The sequence below is a fragment of the Manacus vitellinus genome, unplaced genomic scaffold (genome assembly GCF_001715985.3).
Source record: "Manacus vitellinus isolate BGI_N305 unplaced genomic scaffold, ASM171598v3 scaffold_137_pilon, whole genome shotgun sequence".
Lineage (NCBI taxonomy): Eukaryota > Metazoa > Chordata > Aves > Passeriformes > Pipridae > Manacus > Manacus vitellinus.
The window spans coordinates 32,295-55,089 of NW_021938987.1; the positions used below are offsets into that span (position 1 = coordinate 32,295).

Below are 22,795 nucleotides of genomic sequence, written 5' to 3' on the forward strand. Positions count from 1 at the left end.
TTTATCAGTGTATTCACCAGACACTGTAATTTCATGCCAAAGCAGATACAAGTCTAAAGAAAAGGATCTAAAGATACAGATACAGATAAATAATCGAGGATCAGTTTCAAAGATATATCCAGAAGACAAAGCTTCAAAAGATGTCGTTAACTAGATTGCTTTGTGGTAAGGACATTCAGTAAACAGATTATCTCTAATAAGCTTATCCTGCATTAAACCACTAAGGAGTCGATGCTGTGATAAGACAGTTTTCAAAGGCAATGAATTATAGACATGCAATCCTAGGCAGGGAGCAGAGCAGGCTTTCCCTTCTCCCACAGTGCTACTCAGTGGCTCCCTGCACACATTTTAACTGCTGGTGAACAGACACTCAGGTTGGTGCACCAGGTAAGTCACTCTGGCAAAAGCTGATCAAATTAAACATTAGAAAATCGTTAGACAAGACAAAAAACTCACTGCTTTCAAAGCCAGCTGTAGAGTTTTCAGCACTTTCACAGAGGCATGGGAAGCACAAACCCAGTGAAAATTTTACCTGAGAGCAGAAGGGTCCTCAGATATTTCAATCTGGAAGAGAGACACAATAGTTTCACCAACACTCAGACATCAGTAAACACATAATGATAATGGCAATAACTGCAAAACTCATCCCAAAATAGCAATATGATTTTCCTTTCACTAAAAGTTTAAAATCAAGAGAATTAAATGATCAGGAGTGAGGGGGCAAAAATGACGTGAACACAAGTTGCCAAAAATACCAATTCAGTCAAATCTATCGTATTTACAACCATTTTTTGTACTGGGAGATGCATTAAGACTTGTGTAAGTCATGACACAGCTTCTAATTTTCATGTTGGAAGGGGTCACACTATTTCTGGGGCTCCCAAGTGTTCAGTTTGCAGACAAGTCTCTAGACATACTGCATTTGAATTCTGAATACACAAAGCATCATCCAATTTGTTAAAAATGTTTCTATGACTGCAATAACAAAGTCAGCATTGATACAACATCAACTGCTGCAAGCTATAAGGAAATCATTCCATCACTTCCAGCACCTGCCAACACATACTTGATTTATGAAAAGGTCAGGGAGCAGAGAAATTCTCAAACCAGTGAAAAACATGTGAAATAATCAGAAGGATGTCTAGCTAATAAAAGAAGATTACAAACGCTGAAAGTAGACAGGCACAATAAAGAAAGGAGGCTGGTAAACAGAAAGATTTGGGAAAGTTGAAGCAACTACCCATTAAGAAGTAAATTCTTGAGTCATGTTACAAATCAGCATGTCCTACCAAATCTAAGTAGGAATGTGCCAATTAGCAGAGCAAACATTCCAGTTCTGAGAATATCTGCCTGTAATGGCAAATCTTGGAAGGCTAAACAGCCAGGTTCAAGCTGTGGACTCAGATGGTGGTAGCAGAGCTCCAGCCAATTTTCAGGGTATCTTTCAGAGTCTGGTTGGGCAAGCAGCTCTAATGATGGTTGAGAGACTGGCTGTCATGCAAAGTGGTGAGAAACAGCTTAGTGTTTCCATAAGCTTTCACTATGTATCTTTCCACCCTCCAGAAAAAGCATGTTTGCTAAACACAAATCATGTAACCTTGTTGTCGTGGATAATGCATTAATTATACAGTTCTACAATTAGCAGCTTCAACTTAAAAATAAAAAAAAAACTTCACAGGTTTGCAGGCTGTCACAAGAAAAATCCACAAAGTGTTTCTTTCTGTTTACTTAATTTGCTTGTGAAGTTACTGGGGAAAGAGAAAAATAATGATGCATAGAAAAAAAATCCTCCTGAGAATCCAGTCATTGATTAAAAAAATGTTAATTAAGAAAGCCTTCAGAATGATATCTAATTTGGCATACAGGGAAAAAAGCATCTAAGAGAGAATTAAAGGCAAGTCCCATGATATAGATGCTTTGGTTTGGATTAAACTGCTAAAAGCCTCAGACTTTAAACACTGTAGAAAAAAAAAACCATACTCTACATATACCAGAGGGAGTATTAGCATTGTAGGGAAAAAACTCTATACAATGTGATAGCTTATAATTGCAAAGACAGTGGAAATAAAAAGTTTAATAAATCACTTTTCTTCCAATGTTTTTGCCTTTAAGACTTCTCTCCTTTTTGGCTCAGCACTTATTTAAACTTAACTGCAGTATAACAAATCTTTATTCTGCAAGCTTCACTGTCTGGCAAGTTGTTGGAGAATGAAATTTTGATATATAAATGAACAAACACAAAACCTACATTACAACAATTACAACACATGCCCTCAGGCATATTAATCCCACAGCTAGTAGGTCAGACCTAATTGTTTCCTCATACACTCTACCTTGAGCACACTCAGGACAATGTGAATTCCCTTCCCCATAATGGGAATATATCAATAAACACTATCAAGATCCATGAGCTGACTGATTACCCAGAGTGTGAGGAAAGGGTGAACCTGCTGACAAATATAGGAAGTAGATTCAGGTTTGTGAGTGCATATAAAGGATTCATAGAGGCAGACAAGTACAAGCTGAGAGTGTTTGAACAGAATTCCACTGCTCCCCCAAATCTTACATTACCACAGTGCTATAACAAGAAGATTAATAGCCTCCTGCACACATTGGTTACCACACACCACATCAGGCTGACAATCCATACACATTGCACAAGCGAAAAAGGAAATGGCTGATGTAGAAAACATTCCAAGGGTTTCATATTTGTGGAATTTCTCTTTTGCATTAGGCAATTCCTTTATTTCAGTAATTCACAAAGAGGTTACACATGCATCCTGAAAGGGCAGACTCAGCCAAAACAAAATGCTCAAGTGAGCATCTTTATTTAGCATCGTAGATATAAAAACATTTCCAGCCGTGCCAGCATATGCTCAGTATCAAGTCAAAATGTGCCCCAGATTTTTTTTCCTCCTAAAAAGTGGGCAACATAGCCACAGAGGAAACTATGCATATATTTCCTCAACGTGGGTTTCTGTGGAAATCCTATCAGCAACTCTGTCTGGTTTCTCACAGTGATTCATCACCGTGCTGGCCCAGGAGGCCAGAATGATGTAAACTAACCTGGAACTTTCAAGGAAGCATAAGGAGCATTGGCACAAAGCTCTCATCAAATTTCAGATATTGGCTAACTCGTTTACACCCCTCCAAAATCCCCAACGTAAACTTCACATTTTAAGCTCAGGTAAATGTTGCCTGCTGACCATTAACTACTGCCAAAATAACAACTGCTGCATATGCTAACACTCCTTTTGAGAGTATCAGTGGCCTCTGGGGAAGCAACCAAACAGAGATACTGATGCCTATGGATTTTTGGATATCAGAGATTCTGATGCCTATGGATTATGGATTATGAGGAAAGCATGTTCACCCTTTTCTCACACTCTGGGTAATCAGTCAGCTCATGGATCCTGATAGTGTTTATTGATATATTCCCATTATGGGGAAGGGAATTCACATTGTCCTGAGTGTGCTCAAGGTAGAGAGTATGAGGAAACAATTAGGTCCAACCTACCAGCTAATATTGTTTATAAAGCCTAGGAGCAGCCAAATCAAGCCCTTTGAATCAAAACAACCCTAAACTTCAAGCTCAGAAGAAGAATAAAAGTCACACTTTGTTTCCAGATCTGGATCCTTTCTTTAGTGAGCTGAGCACAAACCAGATCCAATCGTCTCTCCTTTTACTAACAGGAGATCCTGCTCTAGTAGCAGGGCCCTGCCAAGAGAAAAGTGAAGGTCCAAAATTTTTGCAAATCTCTGCCTTTGAGGATTTGATTTCTCAAACTCATACAGTGACTTAGCAGATCTCTAGGTAGGTACAAAAATTTCTCAGAATGGCATTTAAGGAAGTGAGAACTATTAAGATAACTATTAAGATTAAGAGCATCTTTACCTGAGGTGCATAGAAATAAAGTATTTTCAGTCCAAGAGAATGTAGCCGAAATACTGTTGTTAGTGGGGGGGAAAAAGTGAAAATCTCCAAACTCCATAAACAAAAATGCTGAATTAGAAACATTTTGGGGGGTAACTCTCATATGCACCTATGTTCTTTGTCAGTATTTTGGATACATACAGGAAATTTCAGTGTAAGCTCAGCCAGTATAAAATCCTTCAGTATTGCCACAATGATAATGATTTTCCAAGCATCCAAACTAAAAATACTTGACTCATTTTTTTTTCAGATTACTACTGCCCTTTCTTTCTAACTGAGAACTACGAAACAGAGGCCTAACTTTCCAGATTCTACTACTAATGAGTTGTGGGCATAAAAATATTTCACTTTGAACATATGACAACCCTAGAGAGGAAGAGGGATCACATTCACAAAAACTCCAAATATGTCAAACTTTGGGGAAAAAAAAAACCAGACATTAAAAACATCAGAAAGGAAGTCAAGAAGTTTTGAGTAAGAAAACCAGACCCTTTTTCCTCAGTTAAGGTCTTCAGATCTCTAAAGAATATTTTATAATCCTTTTTACACTATAATTTCTTTTAATGCTCCTCATCACATGTCTTGCCTCATCTATATTGGTATGCCAGCAGAGACACAACTGTAGATTACAATAATCCCTGTACACCTTTCAACTAAGCAATTATTTCTCCATGGTTTAAATACACACAGAGAAAACAATCTTAAAACTCCTTGTTAATTCTGTATTAGTTCTTTTTCTTCAATTCATTCAGACATCTAAGAATAGCATATGGGAAAATGATATTCCAATGTATGCAAATGTATATACACATATTTACACAAATACAGCTGAGGTTGGATAGATATGATCCAGCAGAATGAATAGGAAACAAAATATGGTTGCCAGCTTCCCCTAAATAATAGTTCCCAATGGCATCAGAACAACACAAACCAGTGCCATCATCTCCAAATTGTGAGCACTCTTTCTGGTGATATGACCCTGAAAACTGTCTTTTTTTCAGTGCCAGGCCCCCCCACTGCACTGATATCAGTGTCAAGCTGGTTTCTTAATGCCCCCCTTTTCTGGCCCATCTCACCTTATCTAATAGAGCCCATTGCTAAAGAGAGGGAGGGCAGACCTGTAGGTGCTGGGGCTCAGGAAGGGGCAGCAGCAGCCCCAGAGTGCCACTGGAGCACCCGCTCCATAGCCCAAAGGAGGCAGACCCAAGGGGGTTGCATCAAGGCTCCTGACCAGGTTTGAAATGTGTCTTCTCTTGAGAGTTAGTGTCCTCCACAGTTCTACAACAAAGAGGAAGCAAAAGACAAGGATTTGTCTGGAGTTTTATGTTATTTAAGGAATTGCTTGTCTTTTAGAATAAAAATGAAATATTAATTTTTTAAGTGGTGTGTTTTCACATTGTTACAGTGTTGTTCATTAAGCTTATTCTTTTGGTTGCCTTCCCACAGCCAGAAGGACAAGGAACTGCACCAGCTAAGAGCACAACAGGAATCACAAAGGCTTGATCATGGCTTACATGATGTCCTGCTAGCATAGGAAAGATCCAGTTCAGAAATTCTCTGATGCTTAGGGAAAGACACCTCTGGGGAACCTTAGGGGAAGACTGCTCTCACTCCTCTGTGAAAATCCCACACACATCTGCCACAGGCTACTTGCTGGCACCCCTCACATCACCAGCAGCTTTGTTTTGTTTTCTTCTGCATCTCATTTCTTTACTGCTGGTTTTCAGACAGGCCATCCAGAGGATCCCTTCTTTATCACTCTTATTACTCTTCTAAAGCCATTCTGAAATCTATCATTCTGAAACTCAAAATGACTCAGTCTTTTTCTGTATTTCTAAATTGGTTACCCAAACAGCAAACAAAAACTATTATCTCTAAGTTCTGTTGCTCTGTGGAGTGTGCCATACAGTATAGCTCATCGCAGAGACAGAGGAGAGATCTTCTCACAGGATTGTTCCCTGACAGTTGAGACTCATGTGCCAATAAGGAAAATAAAGGAAATGCCAAACCACTTGCTGCTTAGTATTTTTTAAATGAAAAACCATGATTAAAAGGAGGATAAATATTTGCATCCCCTGTTCTCACCCTTCCCCTGCTTACCTTCTCCCAAACCTCAGCAAATTTCTCACAAGCAGAAACAGCAGTGACGCTGATTCTGTGAAGGTGAACACAGCGAGTCAGCAAAACACAGAGCAAAACCTCTTTCTTCTCCATCTTGTTTAGAATCAAACAAAAGAGAAGGAGGCATGTGTCCTTTCCAAAGGACACCTTCTGTTAGCAGAAAACAAAGCTTTTAATATTAAACAAAGCTACTAAAGAGCAAAAGAAGCAACTGTTTACGTACCTCTTAGTCAAGCTAAGAGGTGGAAGCGTGAGGCAAAAAGAGGCCATTCCCCCTCTCCCAGCAACAGATTCTCCTCTTCCTGCCCTTTGATAGCCAAGCCCACAGGTCTCTGCTGCTGGGTCTGTTGTCACACACACAAAGATCGTAGGGCAGACAGTCCTTTCAGATGAAAGGAGGCCACCACAGGTGACTTGTCAAAACTCACATGCACCTACAGGACACCTGCCCCTGTCCACAGTGGCAGCACTGGCTAACGGGACTCAGCTCTGCCTGACACATTTGAACCACTCAGTCCACCACTCATTCAGCCTTGGCACAGCATGGCCATCTCAGCCAGCTGGGCAAAACTCCTCAGACTCTGGGAGCAATAAGGCAACGGTGCCTCTCAAAGGGGCAGCAGCAACACCTCATTTGCTTTGCTGGGATAACTATGGCTTTACAAGATGTCATTTTGTGCTACAAAACAGCTTCAGAGATGGTGGACTGCCTGGTGAACTCTAGAATCCGTTCTTGCTGTCAGAAAGCACAAAGTCATCAGTCAGCATAAACAAAAGGGACATTTGAGAAAAAGGACACTACAAGACTCTCTGCTGAAACTGGAAAAGTTGTAAATTCATCCCTTAAACTGCTTTTTCCAAATAAGCCAATGCTTTTGCCCTGCCCTCAACACACCTTCTACCAGGCATGCTCAGTGGAAAAGAGAAGCTGCTTTTAATCACACAATTCCAAAGCTTTGCTGTCCCATGAGAAACAAGGCTAAATGATTTTCAAATCTGTGAAAGAAAATTGGGGCAGTAGTCACATTCCTCCACAAGTCCCACCACAAATTTCTTCAAATGGGAAATGAAATAAAGCATTAAGGAAATTAAATTAAATTGAAGAGTTGAAATAAAAAAATTGAAAACAAACTTCTAAAGTCAGAAAATACAACAGACCGCAGACTTCTCTCAAAATTCTCCAAAAATGTTTTGAAAAAAGGTTTGCCAAAATTACTTGGTGCCAACAAATCTTATTTTAGGGTGAAAAGCAGAATGACCAAAAGCAGACTCCTGGAATGTACTGATGATAACTTCCTTCTCCAAGTGGCAGAGGAGCCAACGAGGAGCGGTGCTGTGCTGGACCTTGTTCTCACCAAGGAGAGGCTGGTGGGGAATGTGAAGTTCAAGGGCAGCCTGGGCTGCAGTGCCCATGTCATGGTGGAGTTCAAGATCCCTGGAACTGAAGAGGGCACACAAACACAACAACTGGACCTCAGGAGAGGAGATTTGGCCTCCTCAGGGATCTGCTTGGCAAGAGTTCCGTGGAATAAAACCCTGGAGAGAAGAGAAGCCAAGAAGATGGTTAATAATCAAGGATCATCACCTCCAAGCTCAGGAGAGATGTATCCCAACAAAGAGAAAGTTGGGCAAAAACACCAGGTCTGTGTGGATGAACAAGTTGCTCCTGGACAAACAAACACAAAAGGGAAGCCTACAGAGGGTGGAAGCAAGGACAGGAGCCTGGGAGGAATACAGAGAAATTGTCCAAGCAGCCAGGGACTTGTAAAAAATATTATACTCAATAAATACTTCTGGTGAGCTCCAAAGCACTAGAGAGCCATCATCAAGATTACACCAGGAACATAGTTTAGAATCACATGGAAGATTAATATTTATTGTGAATCCTATTTCGACAAAAACATCTTTTCATATTCTCTAGTCCCTTTTATAGTCCCCTAGTACACGTCCTGACAATCTTTGGGGCACATTAGAGCACCAGCATTTACCACTATTACAACAACAGTTTATAGCTCTCTGTTTAGACTGCAAATACAATTTTGTTGGTGCTGCATGAGCTGCATTTTAAGACTACAGATTTCTGGGTACTGGCACATACTTAATCACATGTTAAATCAAACAGTTGCATGCTCCCATCTGTGCCACAGAAGACTCTAATCTTTGTTGGGTAGGTAACAGCTTCATCAGACAAGTATTTTTAGAACATCGCAGCTGAGCTGCCATTTTTTACCATTTCCCAAGAGGGATTTGACCTTAGGACCTCATGACATTCTGCAGCAGGTACTGTTTCCTCAGATCCTGTGAACTGTGTTACAGAATTGACTTTTCTAAGAGAAATTTACCTTCCAAAGTTTCCAAAATCATAGAAATGCTATTGGAAAATACATCTGTCAATTCTACATCAGTGTATTTAAGATGCTACTGGATATTATAGTACTACATGTTTTCACTTAGTTCAAAGCACACACATATGTCATAATTTCCAAGGAATAGAAAAGCATCCAAGGAATCAAAAAGTAAGTACTAAAGTCAAGTATACTACTGCTGGAGGGAGAGGAATGGAAATCAGGAACACACCAGTCTTGATTATAGTAGGGTTTTTATCACTGCAGTATCAATGACTTTGATGAGAGAGAAGACCAGTACTGAGGTGTTACCACATACACAACAATCCCAGATTAGAGTCACTGTAGGACAGAGTTACTTATATGTAATGCAGGAAAATAACCTCTTGTACTGGAGTTCTAGTGTTTGTATGGCATTTTCTGACACAGGCCAGAGCTTGTAGTTCTGGGACAGAACTCCCACCGGAAGATTCTGCATTTCCTATGTATCCTATGATATCAGCTCCTGTGTTGGGAATTAACAGTGCACTGAGTCTGCTGTGCCTACACTCTTCTTCACTGAGCAATCCAAGGCTCTATTGGGTATGACAGCAGGTTCAGTTTTGCAATTTCCAGTACTTCTCAAGTCCATCTGGGCCACAATTATATCATGAACGGCCTTTTCTGTTTTGTTTTTTTGCTTTACTAAGTTACAGTCTTAGTAAGAACAAGCTGGTGCAGATAATAAAGTCAGTAAAAATATCAATAAAAATGACTGAAACATGAGCCCTCACTTTTTCTTCCTTTTTTGTAAAGAAAAAAAAAATAAGCTTCAGCCAGAGATGGGCAGTTAGATCATTATTAAATAATATCAGCTAGCCCAACTACTTGTTCATGTACCAGTCACTCCTCGTTTTTGAGGGAGGGACAACAGAGTATTATTTTTACATTGCATATAAACATTCCCTGAAAAAAGGTAGAAGTCACTTTGGGAGTCACTTTTCATTCCTGATAAATTCAAAAGGCAGCACAGCAGCTGACTGACTAGATCAACAAGACTGTTTTCCAGAGATACGATTAAATGGTGTTGAAAAATCACATCAGTAGGAATTACTAGGTACTTTGGACTTTTGAGTTCTTGAGTTTGATCCAAAGCCTGTGGCAGGCAATGCAAAGACTGTCCTTGACTTCTGTAACATTTACACTGGGCTCCTCATGAAGTGTATAAATGAGGATTTGGGAACCCAAATTTAAACATCCCTGGTTTTTAAAGCCTTGGACTATATCTTTCCCTTAATTCATTTTTCTTTGCTTACAGAGCTGGTGCCTTATGGCATGTCTACACTATACAATGCAGAAATCCCTGCACCAGCTGGTGTGAGTACCCAGCATAGCACCATGCTGAGCCATTAGCTCGGGTCCTGGGAGTAGTATAGATATATTAGCATGGCATCCCGCCCAGGCTAATGAGCTCAGGCTAGCTCTGCATCATCCTGCTTTGATCCAGACTAGCTCCTCTGCAGCTCTGCACAGCCCCACACTGCACAGAGCAAACATGTCTCTGCACTGCTGAATGTTATCTGCTCCATATATCACACTCCTGCTTCTGCAGACCCACTGCTGTTTGAATGCCATTTCTTTGTCTGAATTCTAAACACTCTAGTATACAAAAATGTCTGTTCCTAAACTGGAACTTATTTATCTATCCACACATTGCAATCTACAAATAAACAGAGCACCTGCATCTCACCATATTTCCTATTCAATACTGATGACATCACATGCTTATATTGTGACTGAAACACAGTTTTAAATTAATACCAGTAATCATCAGTTAGCTCTTTTGCCTTTAGTTTTGTGTGGAGAGGGAAGAATTCTGCATTTTATTTTCATCACCCAGGTCTAAATGCTGCCTCTTAAACTAAAATTCATATATTCTCTCTCTGTTGGCAGAAGCTTGTCTCTTGAATAGAAGGGAGTTGATCACTGAAATAGAAAAAATGTCATTGGCAAGACAGGTTGACTGACAGCCATTGTAATTAACTAAAAGATTTCAATTGTAATGCATTTCTGTGTCCTGGGCAACAGTAATTATTAGAGGGACATGCACATATATGTACATAACTGTATTTGTTACTTAGCAGTTATACCATGTCATCACTCTTAAGAGATTCCTTTCTTCCTGCTTACTTATCCCAAACGACCAAACATATGTCTTTGATCTGCCTGAAAGGATAAGTGTCTTACCAGGGGTTTGAGCACATGAATAGCTAAGTACAGCTCCTGACACAGCAGAAAGCATTTGCACACACCTAAGACAAAGGCTAAATGCTGAAATGGAACAACCAGAATAAAAAAACACTGAATGGAGCAAACTTATAACTACCAACAGGAGCAACATCCTTTCCTCATCAATCCTCAGGCATGCTTATATCAAGCCATAAAGGGTTAGACAATTCTGGAGGGATAGTCTTTCATGGTTTTTTGTTTAATGCTTTGGAGCTAAATCATGCTTTCCTTTCCCAGGGGTGCACAAGACAAAGAAGAGGCCAGATGGAGCCCTCTCCCCCTCCCTAACACACCTGGGCAGGGGCCAGGCTCAGCACAGCACCCAGGGGAGTATGGGGAGCACTGGCAGCCCTGGAGTGCTCCCAGCCAGGCCACGGGGCTCGTGTTGGCTCCCACTGACCCACGGACAGGAATGGTGGCAGGAGCAAACATTCCCTCTTGTACGGCCAGGCTCAGGGCACCTCCACCCTCACTGCAGCACTTAACGTGTTCAAGGGCCACACTTCATCATCCCCTTTGAAGCACTGACATCTTTCCATCCTGCAGGCAGCCGTTATCCAGCTAAATCTCCAGAGCCAGTCCTGCCTCCAAGCACAGACAGGGAGCCACAGTAGAGCCAGAGGGGGTTGCCAAAGGAGGACAATACGCCGGAGCTCCCAAAGCAGCAGTGGCTGCTGCCTGCCACGCTACCCAGGGATGGGGCTGCAGGTTCCCAGCAGGACACTTCAGAAGGTGCAGCCAGCGGCTGGAAGGACTTCAGAGGCATACCCTGTGAGAGAGGGACGGTGCTTGCAAGAGAAACACATGAGACAAGCTTCCAGGACTGCAAAACATCTCCCTGGAGCCCTAATAAACAAACCAATTTAGCTTTATTCTGATCCACGACGCAGCTGCAGAAGCAGCAGCACACTGCAGGGCTGACAGGAGAAACAGGGACTCAGCTTGGCTGGTGCAACTCCCACCTCCCCACCACAACCTGACTGCAGTGTCAGAGGGGCACTGTAAAGTTCACTGGTTCCGAGAGTGAGCCCTGCACTCATAACCATGATAGAGCACATGTGGGGGAACATACATGGAAGGGGACAACACAGGTAGCACGGTCAAACCACATTAATGAGGAGAGCACTCTGAAGCACAGAAACAAGGACCACCCTTGACAGGAATGCACAAAACATGGCACAGCCCAGAGCAGGCAGGAACAGCAGTCACTAGAGCTACATCACTGCCACTTTAAGGCCATACACCTGCTCCCCACACTCAACCAGCCAGACCCTCTGAAAGCTGCAGAGAGTCTGGGGACTTTTGAGGCCCTTTAGGACCACCAGAAGCAGCATGGTCAAAGTTCAAATGTGATCAGCTCCCAGCATGAGAAACCTTTCTTACACCAGTGAGGCACAACCTGACTTAAGAAGAAACCAAACTATGGAGAAAAATAAAGAAAAAGTTAGAAAGGGCTGAAATATTTTATACCATCAATTGTTTTTTTCACCTTTTGTTTTGTTTTCACGGCACATAATGGAGATACTACTTTAAGCCAAAAAGAGAATCTCAGAGTCAGTGCTGACTGTCAGAGAATAAAGACACCCTGTAACTCTGCCCTCATTTTAGCACTGATTTCACTAACCACATTATTCTCAGCACAGCAGAGTGCTGAGGCCAAAGCTACTAGGTGCAGCTTGTCTCTCTGCTGCAGAAGAGGCTACAGCCATGCTCCAGATTCTCTCTCTTTCTCACAGGAGTACTCTAGGAACACTGTAAAGCAGAGCAGGGCTAACGTACACTTTTCCTTGTGTGAAAAAATACTGTAACAGTCACTGCAGTGTGCACTAGCAAGAACCAGTTCCTCACATCACAGCTATAAAATTCCCACCTGTTCCTCCTGAGCTGCAGCACTGGCAGAGTGTGGAGGGAAGCCACACCAGGGCTTGTATAAAACTCCTACTTTGCCTGCTCATTTCTCTAGAGAGGATGGGGATGTTCCATAGGCTCCTTCAAGGACAACTAAACTCAAAAGACAAAACACATAACTCAAGAACCTGAGAGGCAGCAATAGATCTCCAGCTTGACACAAGTTGGAAAGAATTCCCATATGTACAGCAAATTGCTCAGCCCTCTTCAACTGCACTCAAATAATGTTTTCACACTGCCACACCTATATGGAGCTCACTACAGGTTTTGCATGGACACACATAAGGTGAGCAAATCCCACTGCTGTCAGCCACAGCCCTGGCTGCTCTGCACCCTCATCTGGATCTGTGCTCACTGAAAGGGTTCTGGCAGAGTAAGCCAACCCATCAGCAATTCCAAAGAATTCCCCCAGCCAGTGGGCAGCCCAGTCCCCATGAAATGTGCAGTTTGCAGAGGAGGAACCAACCTCAGAAGCACAGCATGCTGTGGGTCAGACCTCTGCCCACTTTACCAAATCACACGCCACCTTCACATGCACAATACAAGAGCACATTTAACTGTTAAGAGGTACTTGGGAAAGGAGACTAACATATGAAAAGGATAAAATTCTGCCCACCCAGTGTTCACTGAGAAGGGCTTTGTCCATTGCTGCGATGATTTGCCAAAATTCAAAATAAAACTGTTTTCTTGGCGTTGGTGGCATCATCACCATTTCCTGTCCCCCCTTTCCAGAGACCCTTAATAGCAAAGGTATTTCACAGGCAAACATTTCTTTTTTAAAAGGCAGAGCTCATCTTAATTTAGAATCCAGCATCTATGCCAAGACTTCACACTGTGCTGAATGCATTACAACATCTACCAAAAGTGCAAAATACATTTTAAAAATGGTCAGGCAATACACTGAATAGTTGTGGTTGCTGAACACTCGCCAGTTTTAGTTAGAGGAGTTTTTTTACCCTGTGTAACTTATGGGCACATTGAAAAAGATATGTGTAAAGTGTTCTTGCAATCTAATATATCACAGCAAGTAGATTTGCAAATACTTTTGTTCACTCAAGCACAGCACATCCACAACTACCTCCGTATTTCCCTTACCCATCAGGTGTTGTTATTCCCTTTCAACATGAAATACCATATAAAGAAATTACCTTTGGCAGTTCCAAACACCCAAAGTCTAGAATACAAGAATCTGGTTACTTCGGGAAATAGGATGCTGTGACTACCAGGGTAAAAGATACTAATTTTTTATTAATTTTAAACACAGAATAATTTAGCCCCTAAAAAAAAAAAAGTAGGAATATGCAAAATCTTAGCTTCTGATGAGTCAGACTAATGAATGGCTTCCTTGCTAGAACTACTTGTGGGTACTGGTTTGCTGACAGTACTGCAAGCACCAAGCAGACAGAGGGTTCAGGATTCCGGAATCATATCTAGATGTCATAAGAAATTGTGATCTCAACCTTTCCGAATATCAGTCTGATATTCTGGAATATAATCCTGTTTTGAGTTTGCAAATAGGTTGGAACGATTCTTTTCCCATTACACTTTAGTTATGGGCACTTCTGGTGAAAAAGAGCAGAGAGAAAAGCCAGCAAACCAGCAGGCAGCCTTTGTGAAAAAGACTGAAACGGGATCAGGGTTCTCCCTAAGGAGAGGGAAATAGCTGCGGATGAGGCGAGTAAAAGAGAAATCTAGAGGAAAGCAGAAGGCAGCTTAAAAGATTTTTAAAAGCCCAGCAGTAAGAACTACTGGAACCCTGATTTCATTAAACAGGTCAAAGATGACAGATCAGAGGGTGTGAAAACAGAGCTGGTTGGTCATTTTCTAAGTTGTTTTTCAAAAGAAAATGTCAATTAGTTGAAACCAAAGCTTTTGGCAGGAATATACACACTGACTTTGTCTGGAACATTTTCTTGGGTACAAGGTGGCATTTCTGATCGGAGAAATCACTCTCCAAGAGCAGCCAACAACCCCACCACTAGGACAGCGCCCTGGAATAGCACTGAAATCCCTACACCAAAGGTGAGGAAATCCCAGGCTAACAGTGACCCCCTAACAGTGAGTCTACATGACCTCACAGAGCAGTCTGTGGATGTACCAGCCCAGAGAGCTTCATTCTGGTGGACCTACACCCAAACTACTCAACCCTACTGCTCTTCTGATGCACCCGGATCACTGTCACAAAACAAACTCACACCAACCCTGTCTAGTGTCTGCAACCACCTTGAGTGTGTCTGGATCCACTGCTGTTTTAATGCCATATTTTTATTTTGTCTGTGTTCAGTTTCTATTTTATCTTTTCTTCCAATTGTCCAGAGAGTTCTACTAACAAACCTTATTAAGTCCCTGTAAACAGAAGACAGATACAGTTCACAGCAAAGATGAGATTCCATGTTAGTTCCTTTCCAAAAACAGCTCCCAGGTATATGCAAACACCTCAGGAAAGACTCAGCATGTGTACAGAGAACAAATACCTGCAGATTTCTACCTTTCTTACTCAAAAATGCCTGGCTCCCGTGATTTGTCAACAGGTAAAATTTCTGAGGATTCATGTGTCCTGAGCTGGTTCCAGGTCTTGGAACAACGACTACATCAGCCATTTTCTTATGTATTGAAACAAGTATAACTACTAATTTTGAGAACAGTATTACTCACTCCTGCAACTGAGCATGCTGTTATTTACAGCATAATTTACAGCTTGACCATTAGTCAGCTGTTACATTATGCCTCATGATAAAATAAGGTTTAGATCTGCTTCTTGAACAAATAGGATCAAACTTGCAAAAAGTGAAAGCAGATGGGAAGTTCTATTGCAAAATTGCTGCAGAAACAAAAAAAAGGAAAAAAATCAATGGTGTAATATTGATGAAAATAAAATTCAGATGGAATGAGATAATGTGCAAATCATTCGGTGAAAAATACATCTCCAAATATGATTTAAGAGACATTTCAGTGCCATGGTTACACATTCAATTTTCAAAACCATGAAATGTTCCATTATTGTAATAGCTTTGATTGGCTGTGATTCTGCCAGCAAAACTACTACAGTATTGTTATAATGATAAATTTTGCTGCAAGAAAGGGCTATTATATAAGAATGACTCTTTCAGATATTTATAGAAAGAGTTTTTATTTATTTATTTTAAGAAGCTATAATGAGAGAGGCTGGATTGAGAACAAAGAAAGAAAGAAAATTGGGGCCAATCAATATAATGTTTTCAATTAGCCTAAGTTTTTCATATTTTAAATTGTTTCAAGGCTTCATAAAAACACAGAAGGAATCTACAGCTTTTATTGGTTTTTTTAAGATGTGTATTTTCACCTCTGTTATGACTATTCACTGATTCCTTTCTTCCTTCCTTTCTGCCTCCTCTCTCCTGTCCCCACTTTTCAGCCACATGATAGTTTAGAAATTAAAATATATTTTCCTGTTATCTTTCTTTTTCTTTTTTTTTTCCCCATGACTATTCAGATGGGACAACTGTTGCCCAGAAACAAACTATAAATATATTAATATTTAGCTAGCTAGCTCCCCATCGATGTATATAGATAAACATTACATAAATGTGTGTATCTAAGGCAAAATTAATGACAAAGGTCAGGAAATATCACACAATCTCACCATAATAAGCCTCCGTAAGAATATCCAATAAATGTAATACTACATATGAAGTATAATAATAATTTAATTAGGGACTAATTTTCATTTAAATTTCACAAGTGTTGTGGCAAATACCTTTCATCACCATTCCTGACACCTGAGAGCAGAACCACTACTTTGTGCTAGGAAGTTCAAGAGTAAATTTGTAAAATAGATCTTTTCTTGTCCTTTGGGGGTAAACTAGATCAGCAGACAAAAGCAGCAGAAGTAAAAATACAGCTCCAAGAACTATCAGCAACAAATAAAGGCAACAAACCAGAAGGTGTATGTTGCAAGCAATAGTTTGCCAAAATTATATATTCTTTTCTTTTCAAGCATGATCAAAAAAGTTCAGAATTAGAATCCATTAGTGAATAAGTTAATGGATTTGTGACAAGACCAGAGAACAAGCTTCATTGTGTTAAGCTCTCTATCAATCTGATTCTGCTGGTATTTTCTATTCTCCAAGAATGTGCCTACCTTTAATATCCAAAGGGAGACTCTAGCTGGCCCAGTGCAGCCCTAATGTAGTAGCAGAAATCAGGCATTAACCCAGTGACTGTCAGTGCTCTTCCTGAAGAGCCCAGGAAAAGATAAAGGAAGCATGTCCTCACAGCTTTTACTGTTTTCTCCAGATTGCAAGGCATGTTTTAATACACAGCTGAGCATACACAGCACAGTATAATTGGTGAAAGTCATAAACTTGCTCTACAGACGTGTCTAAATAAGTTTTCTTCTTCTACTTTGCTATTTTGCGGTGACAGGTTAAAGACATTGGTAAAAGATAGTGCCAGAGCAGCAACCCAAGAGGTCTTCACCACAGGGCCCTGTGCCTCAGTGATAAACCACCAGAGGCCTTCAGTGTACCAACAACCAGCACAGCCCTGGAGGTCAGGGATTCCTGGGCAAGTCCTACTGCTCCTGCTTTTTCCAAGCTGCTGAGACATCAAATTGTCACGAAATGGTCAGAGACACAAGCTTTTGTTTAGCAGCTCTGCCACTTTTCACAGGGCTCTCATTCCCAGACTGTGGCACACTCACGTTTGTGTAACTGGGGGGATGCCTACACCTCCAGTACCAAACCTGCTGGATTGAGTCCATCTGTTGTTGCTTCCTTCATTTTGTGGCTGTTGGGAGTCTGGACAGACAGCTTGGAGTGCCTCTCAAAACACGGTGTAGGCAACACCATGGTCTGCCAGGCCAGGACCAGATTTACAAAGCCATCACCATATGTCTCCAGTCAGAGCACACAGCATGTGTGTCAAGTCCAAGGAAGAGTTCTCTCATTACACATTTTCAGGCACATCTTAGGCCATTTGGACGTGCTTTTATGGTTCCCACCACGTATCCTGCACAGCCAGACTCTTGGCAACAAAGACTTTGCATTCACAAAGGAGCGTGGAAGTTTTTCCATTAATGGCTCTGCACAGACACTCTGAACTACCTCATAACAATACTACCAGTTTTTCATTCCACAGATGGCTTGAATGAATGGATATGCATCCCACCTGTATATTGTAGTCACAACCTACTTGGCTGAAGTAGTTACTTAAACTCCTCACTGAACATCCCATACTACTACTGCACACAGAGCTGACTCAACATCCTCCCAGTGCCATGCTCAGCAAGGCACGACTGCGGGACCTTGGGGGATGACAGTGTTGTTCACTGGAGGCTTTCAGAGTAAGATGATTCACAATGAGTGATTCCAAAAGAGCCTCTAGATTCATTCCCATCTGCCCTACTCCCACACCACACTCAATGTGTTTCTTCCCACTCACTAATAACAGCTCTTGCCTCCTACATGCTATCAACACCTGACTGTCTTTTCTCACTGCAAGAGAGTAAGCGCTTATAATGCATTCAAAGCACAATTTTGTCTGACACGTTTGTTTTAGCTAATTCTGTTAAGGGTTTTTTTTTTCCTTCCTAAGGCTGTTTCATTTGTAGGAGCAAATAAGCCTGAATGTCTCCTGCCACATTTGCTATCATCCCGTTATTCAATATAGGAGGCCAAAGGCTGCTAAAGGTTACACTTCATACAAAGGGATTGCCTTTTCCCACATACACTGAACCTGATGAGGAAATCATGGCTAAAAAGGTACCTCTCTATTCGCCCCTTCTGTACCTATCTGATATGCTGTGACAAGCAAAAAGCTGTGAATTGATTCCTACGTGGGCAGTTCTACCTTTTCCAGCCTTGCAAACAAAATCCACGGATGTCAGGCAATGTTTTTTTCTCTCCCTTAAAACACTTCCACCTCTTTCTCTTAAGCTTAAGTCTTTATAGTTCTTATAGTCACCTTATAGTTCAACAGATGGGGTTCAAATGAAAAAATAAGATTGAAAGAACACAGTTGACACTCTCCCTGACCATGCTTAACAGGACACAGCCCTGCTCCCAGATGTAGAACATCTTTTCTAAGTAACATCATCAAGGTGATCGGGACTCCTGGTAAGCTACAAGGGAATCTATTTAGCCAGAAGGCTTTAATGCTGGTTTAGGACCAGAACGAATCAGAAAGTTCTGCCGACATTAAGTTTTTTACAAAAAAAAAAAAAAAATCTAGCCAGCAACATTTTCACACCAGGTCCTCTGTTTTTAAAGTGTCCACTTTTTTCCCACCAAATGATTAAACTCAGCAAGGAAAAATGAGGGAAGACAGAGAAGCTAGGTTCGAAAAATTTCAGCATATGGAATAAAAAGTTTCCAAAAGCTCCAGGCTGACTAACACCGTCATGCTAGAAAAATTGAGAGAGAAATACAGGCCAGCACGAACTCTAACCTTAATATTACTGCAACTTTATCCACATATTTTACCATGGTTTCCTAAAGAAATGAGGCTCACACAGTCACATAAAGCCAGCTTGTCTGTGTCTGATTATAAATTCCCTCTCCTCCAGTAACTTCTGAAGTCATTGGCCAATTTTACCCAACTTTGCCAGAAAAGCAGAGGTCTGAAAAATAAACACCTCCTATTTCTAACGTGAAGATAAGAGACACCCTCTGAAGAGCAAGGCCTTTCTTTGTACTTCCACATGTTCTGGAAGTTTGGGAGCAGTTTTCTGTTATCTGTTTCACAGAATTCTGATGGGCGGTGACGAGACACAATGTTGGCAAAGAGAGTTGCTGCAAGAGGCACTCACATTACATTACACACAGGACCTTGGCTATCTCCCCTCAGTTAGACAGAGACCAAAGTAAGGGATAGGAGCAAGAGAGACATCCAGTCTCGTAAGTTCAGCAAAAAACTGCCAACGATTTCATCAAGTTGGGCACAATGGGCCCTCAGCAATAAACTGTACAACTCCATCCACTTTCCAAGGCATGTCAGAGCTGCGGGGGGATACTCTTACATCAAGCTTCCCAAAAGCTGCCTTCATTTAGTTCCATGCTATTCTGCAGCACGAAGTCAGCAAGTGCACTTTCTGAGCATGACATCTGTGCTTGCAGGAGGGGGAAGCCAGCACTCCGATACACACAGGTGTTCAGGTTGTAAAGCATGTGTCTGGAAAGCTGAGTGCACAAAAAAGAGGTGCCATTTGTGCACTCTTTTGGGAGCTGGGAGCCACACTAACAGCTGCACAATGGGAGGAGAGTAAGCTAGAAGATCAGATAGATCAATTAGATGCATAAGTGGAAAACCTCAGCTCCAAATTTTCTGTAGAACCTAGGTTCTGAAGTAGCACACGAATTCACCAGCCTTGCTATTTATTTGGAGTTATGCAGGTTTTCCATAGGACTTTCCAGCTCTCCTATAATTGGTGTACTGTTCACTCTTATGAGCCAGTTGTTTCCCACTTGGTTAAACAGGCTCACTACTTATTACAAATTCCACGTGTTTGCAACTGTGATCAGCTGATCTTATCCCTGCAGAGTTTTGTCAGGTGTAAGAATTAACAGGCTCTACACTCATGTAGACATAGGAGAAGGAGTACCAAGAAGACAAGCCCGTTCCATCCCCACTTTCTAACTACATACACATACACACACACACACACACACACACGTGCCAGACAGCACAGGGCATCCAACCCTTACCTGGGACCAAGGCCTCCTACACAGCATGCCCAGCAGAGCCCTGGCAGAGGTGGGGGCAGGAGCAGGGTTGCCCAGGGTTCTGACCTGCAGCCTGTGTGTGAGGGAACCTTGGATGATGGGGGCAGAAATATTCCCTGGCATGACTTCATTTTCTCCAGGTTCCTAATTCCCTACTGCCACTGCAGACTTTCCCAAGGATTCTTTCTATACTTGAGCCTTCTAAGGGGTGGCAGGGGAAGGGAGTATTCCATCTCCTCATCCTGCTGCCCAAGCACAGCACATGTCAACCAGCACCCCCACCACAGTTATTCTATAAACAACAGCTGGTAGCCTTGAACAGTCATGAGTGAATATTAAGCAACAAATCACCATGATTTACTTAAACTGATGCTTAAGGCTCAACAAAACACAAAGTTCTTGATGCTAGACACTGTACCAAAACCCAGAACGAGGATGTCCCTCCTTTGGACACAGGGTTGCCACAATATATCAATGTTGGCCAAGAAGATTCCTTCAAATCTGTTCAGCTCCATAGGTATTTTTGGAAATCTGACTCCTCTGCTCCTTGACTTCTTCAATCTCCCTGCCAAAGTAGGTCATCATGCCCTCATGTAGAAGTTGGCTCTGGACAAGATATTCCATTCGAGACACTTCTGCAAAGCTGTGACTGCCACATAGTTAAATCAAAGCCACAAAGTTTAGCAGATTGATCACAGCAGCACGATGCCGTACACAAAGGCTGCAAAACACTAACAATCTGCCTGCTAAATAAATTTAACTGGGTTGATCTTCAAATTCTTGTGGAAAGATTACTTCCAAGACTTGGGTTATCTAGAATTTAGGAAGCTCAAATATTTCCATAGCATGCTGCAGTCACATGTGTAATTTCTCCTTTGCCTGCAAGAAAAAATTGCAGAACAGGTCAGCAACCAGGCCCCAAACAGTTTTTAATTCGAAGAAACAAAGCTGAATCACTGAAAATCTATGCTGAAGTTGTAATCAACACAAGCAGTTGTGCATACACCTCTTCCTCATTATATTGTGATTTCCTTCTCTGATCATTTATATGCCTTTCCTAAGCCCTCCCAACCTGGATACTTTAAGAATCCCTTGCTTACCAACCTGCACCTTCATTAGCACCCCCCTGCTTCTGTCTCTCCCTATTCCTCCATAGAGAAATATCCCTCCTCCCTGAGACATAGCACTGCTCCTGTTGTATTCCAGAGTACCCAAACTCTGGGTTTTCCTGTCCCTCTGTCCACTAGATAGAGGAATTCCCCTTTCAGATTATGTACTCTTTGGCTTTTTCTATCATATGAAGAAAAACTTTCTCCATCCACAACTTTTCTATCTAGAACAGTCCTGTGTTAATCTGGGCACAGCTTTGTTCACTTGGGACACTGCCTAACCCCTCACTGGGCTGTCACATCACAGACAAGCTTTCAGACTCACTTTCCCTGAAAAGCCAAAGAGGCAGATCAGCTTTAGGACACTTAGGAGAGATAGACTTTGCTAGCTGTTGTTCTGCCCTAATGGTCCTCTCATTCAAGAGGCCTCCTCAAGTCATGGTGGCTATTTATAACCAGGATTCTCCTTCAGTTAAAAAAATTATGCAAGTCACTTAAGTTTTGCAAAGAACGCCAAAAAAAATCACCAACACTTCAGCACAGCTTCCAGTGAAAAGGCACAATATTGCTGCAGCCTGAGAACAGTGAGAAAAGCTCCTGCTGTCAGTGGTACAGAGGTGGGGAACAGCATCACCCCCAGGACAAAGGCCTCCACACCTCTGGCACATTCCCTCAAAGAAAGTGTGCTGTAAGCTGCAGTTTCAGAACTGACGCATCCCACCCTTTGTGATCCTGCACTGTTTTGCTGCCTCCCTCATTGCAGTGTCACACCAGCCACATGCCAGCAAGGGGGTGGAAAGTACCCTTGGACCATTGAGAGCTGCTACTCCAAACAGACTTCACAGCAACGCAGACCTTGGCAGGAGCTGCTACTGCAAACTGAGGATAGCAGCTCCACAGATAATGGCACAGAAGGGCTACAGGAAGAGCAGTGTGCAGCTTCTGGTTTTGCAATGAATCACAGAGTCATAGAACCATTTAGGTTGGAAAAGGTCCTTAACAACAAGTTTGATTAGATGTTTTTTGAAGAGATTTGCTGTGTTTTCTGTGTGCTTTCCTACCCGTCAAGCAAACAGACTCTGTGGCCATAGAGGAAAACCCCTGAAAACTGCTAGTCATGATCTCTAACCCTCACAAAATAACAACACATCAGAGCATTCCACAGTTTCTGTGTTTACATAAATGTAGTTGTACAGTTGATTTACCAAATGTCAAATCAGGATTTCTCCATTTTTAAATGACAAAATTTCCTTTGCAAGTAACTCTACAAAGATCAAGCTTCCAGAGCTTAGAAATGGCAAATCTTCTGCCAGTTTTTTCACCTTCCAAGACAGTCTCTCTTCATATTACCAGGAGGACTGCTGGTCATTCCTAGACAATGTTATCTTCTGGGACACTGACCTGTTTTGG

The 22,795-nt window shown here is 41.8% G+C and overlaps 1 long non-coding RNA gene across 2 annotated transcripts in view; it reads right to left on the minus strand.

Moving 5' to 3' along the window:
• Positions 1 to 462: 462 nt before the first annotated feature.
• LOC108640964 overlaps positions 463 to 22,795 on the minus strand; it is a 64,929-nt gene continuing 42,596 nt past the window's right edge. For both annotated transcript variants that reach the window (XR_003915579.1, XR_003915578.1), the window contains one exon: positions 463 to 564. This is a non-coding gene — a long non-coding RNA (uncharacterized LOC108640964). The remainder of the gene's footprint in view (positions 565 to 22,795) is intronic.